Genomic DNA, 3,455 nt, shown 5'->3' on the forward strand with positions numbered 1-3,455 from the left:
AGAAATCCAATCATTTGCATGATTTAAATCAAATCTTTCAATGCTGCAAAAGGTACGGTATTTCACTTAACCCTAAAAAATCCTTCTTCGCTCTTGACCAAGGAAAGCTCTTAGGCTTTATTGTTTCTAAATATGGCATTTATATTGATCCGGACAGGATCAAAGAAATCTCTGAAATCCCTTTCTCTCATAATAAAAAATCCATGCAGTCATTTTTAGGCCAAATCAATTTTGTCAAAAGATTCGTTCCAGACTTTTCTCAAATCATTTTGCCACTTCAAACTATGATTAAGAAAAATTCAGTCTTTAGATGGGGATCAGCAGAAAAGGAAGCGTTTGATTTAATCAAACAATCAATAATCAATGCCCCCGCTTTAAATTCTCCTAATTTTTCTAATCATTTCACATTGTATACTATCGCATCCGATTTGTCTTATGCAGCAGTACTCACACAGATTAACAATCACAACTTAGAAGCACCCATTTCATTCTATAGTTCAAATCTTCAGGGTGTTGAATTGAATTACTCCGAAGTAGAAAAACAAGCCTTTGCTGTATATAAAGCTGTCAAACATTACAGACCCTTCCTTTTAAAAGCCCATACAAAAGTTATAGTTCCTTTCCCTGCAGTAAGACAACTATTAATCCAAAGGGAATTAGGTGAAAAAAGGGAAAATTGGGTTACAACACGTCAAGAATATGACTTAGAAATTAAACCAACAAAGATTGTTAGAGGCCCAGGTTTTTGCAGGTTATTGGCAGGAGCATCCAACATTCAAGAATCAGGTGATACAGAACAAACCGAAGAAATCAACCAGATAAGTATTACTGATTCTGAATCACAATATGCTGACTTAATCTTTTATTTGAAAAATGGATATGCACCTCCTAACCTGTCTTACAAAAACAAAAGGGCCATTAGATTAAAAGCAAAAAATTTCACAATTATTGATGATGTGCTTTTTATGCAAAATTATGATTCAATCTTATTAAGATGCCTAGAAAAAGCTGAAGCACAAAAGGTTTTGCAGGAATTCCATGATGGACCAGCAGGAGGACATTTTGGAGTTGACACAACAACCCACAAAATCATTCATTCTGGATATTATTGGCCCACTCTGTTTAGAGATGCTCATGAATATGTAAGGAAATGCCGAAATTGTCAAACTTCTAGTGGAAGACAAAGAAAGCCAGCTTTCCCTTTGCAACCAGTCAACATTGAACAACCATTTGAGCAATGGGGATTGGACATCATTGGAGAAATTACTCCACATTCTTCCAAACAGCATAAGTATATCCTTACCGCTACTGATTATTTTACTAAGTGGGTTGAAGCAATTCCTTTAAAGACAACAAATTCTGAGGCAATTATAGAATTCATAGATCAATTCATCATTACCAGGTTTGGTGTCCCAAATGCTCTTGTTTTTGATAATGCATCTTACTTCTCAGGAAATGCTATGTTTGATTTCGCTATTAAAAGAGGATTTAAATTAAAATATTTTGCTAATTACTATCCCCAAGGTAATGGTTTAGTAGAGTCTACAAATAAAAATCTGATTAAAATTATTAAGCGAACTATCGAGCAGAATCATAAAAATTGGCACAAATCCTTAATATTTGCACTATGGGCTGATAGGATAACGCAGAAGGCTTCTATAGGTTCTTATCCGTTTAATCTCATGTATGGAAAAGAAGTAGTGCTACCAACAAATCTTGTCCTTCCTTCTCTAGCCCTAGTTCAGTTTATTGAGGAAAGCCCTTCCTCTTCTATTCAACTTAGACATGACCAAATTCTAAAATTAGAAGAGGAAAGAGAAAAAGCCAAGGTTATTCATGCAAAACATCAGCAAATTATCAAGTCATCCTTTGATTCAGCCTCATACGGTTCAAAACAATTTCAAGTCGGTGATTTAGTTTTGAAATGGGACAAAGCCCATGAAGATAAGGGAAAACACACCAAGTTCCAGAAGATGTGGCTTGGTCCATTTCAGATCTGTGAGAAGATAGGCCATTCGACCTTCATATTACAAGATTTATCAGGTTTGAGAGATTCTCTCCCTGTTAATGGCCTTATCTTAAAAAAATTCTTCAATTGAGGAGGTAACCCCTTCTCCTTTTTTAGTTTAATAAAATTTTGTAGTTTGTAGGACCATTAGAAAATAAAGTTGTAAGGTATCTTCCATTGACCTTTGCTGTACTTAAAAGTTGTTCAAAAGAAGTAGTGTTGATATTTGCTTTTAAAATAATAGAAGTCTTAAACAAAAGGGATAATTTCTAGGAAACTAGGTATAATTGCATTCTGAAACCACACTTCAAGTTTTGTGAACACTTCTCAAAGTTTAGAAATATTGTAAATCATTTTATGTTTTCAAATTGGTCACAAAAGGGTTATCAATATCAAAATAGGAACTAATCCAACTTCAGCATCTTTAACTCTTACCTTGTCATCCATTTACTCTTAAGGAGAAAATTGTCCATCCCACTCACCAAAGCCTATGATTACTCAGAGTGTAATTCTAAAATATTTGATATAAAAGATAAGAGGTCTTATTACAAGCCTGCTTACCATGATCATAGGGAAATAGTTTAACCGACATTACCAATACTGCATACCAAAACAGGGTAATGGCTTAGAATTACAAGACAAGGGGTCTCATCACGAGCCAGCTTGTTCGGTTAAATTACTACCAGTGAATGGCATTGTCACTCAGCTGGTCACCAAACCAGGACAATGGCTTTTTATCTTACAAAATAACAGAAAAGTAGAAAAGAAATGCAAAATGTGAAAAGCATGTTTTGAATTCATTCTGTTAATCATACTCCGAAATGAATGGGACAATGGACAATAACATGGTTAAAATGTATCCCTGTCGAAACTATGAACATTTGCTGGCAGCAAAGGCTCTACCTATGACAAAGGAGTCAATTCTAAAAGCTGATTTGGAAAGGTTTTCTGTTTTATCATTATCAACCAATAGAGGCCAATTTAAAACTTAGAATGTATCTAATTTTAAACAAGAGAGGAAATTAGCAAAAAATAATTTCATTTTATTTGGAATGCATATATACCTAGTTATATTAGAATTTTCCCCTTTGATGAGATTTCTATTTTGAAAAAGTTTAAGTATTTCCATACTTTTCAGAGATAATTGTTTCTTCCAGCGAATCGCTAATTGTTGTGCTCTACAACAATCCCCCCATTTCATATCATTTTTATTCTCAAAACTATAATATGAAATGGGCCCCTTTTTATTTTAATTGGTATCAACTTAGTATTATTCAAAAAGGTCCGAAAACAAAATGAAAACATTACAAAACCTTTTTGATAAACCAATTATTTGGTCTTATAATATATAAATGATTAATATTTTATCATTGCGATAAAGCGAACGCAAGATCGCATGTCGCAATGACAAAGGAGGCATAACTTAAAGACCCATTGGTTTTCCCCG

This window comes from Pinus tabuliformis, chromosome J, assembly GCF_031772625.1.
Source record: "Pinus tabuliformis cultivar Carrire ecotype Pingquan chromosome J, CPIR1, whole genome shotgun sequence".
NCBI classification, from domain to species: Eukaryota; Viridiplantae; Streptophyta; class Pinopsida; order Pinales; family Pinaceae; genus Pinus; species Pinus tabuliformis.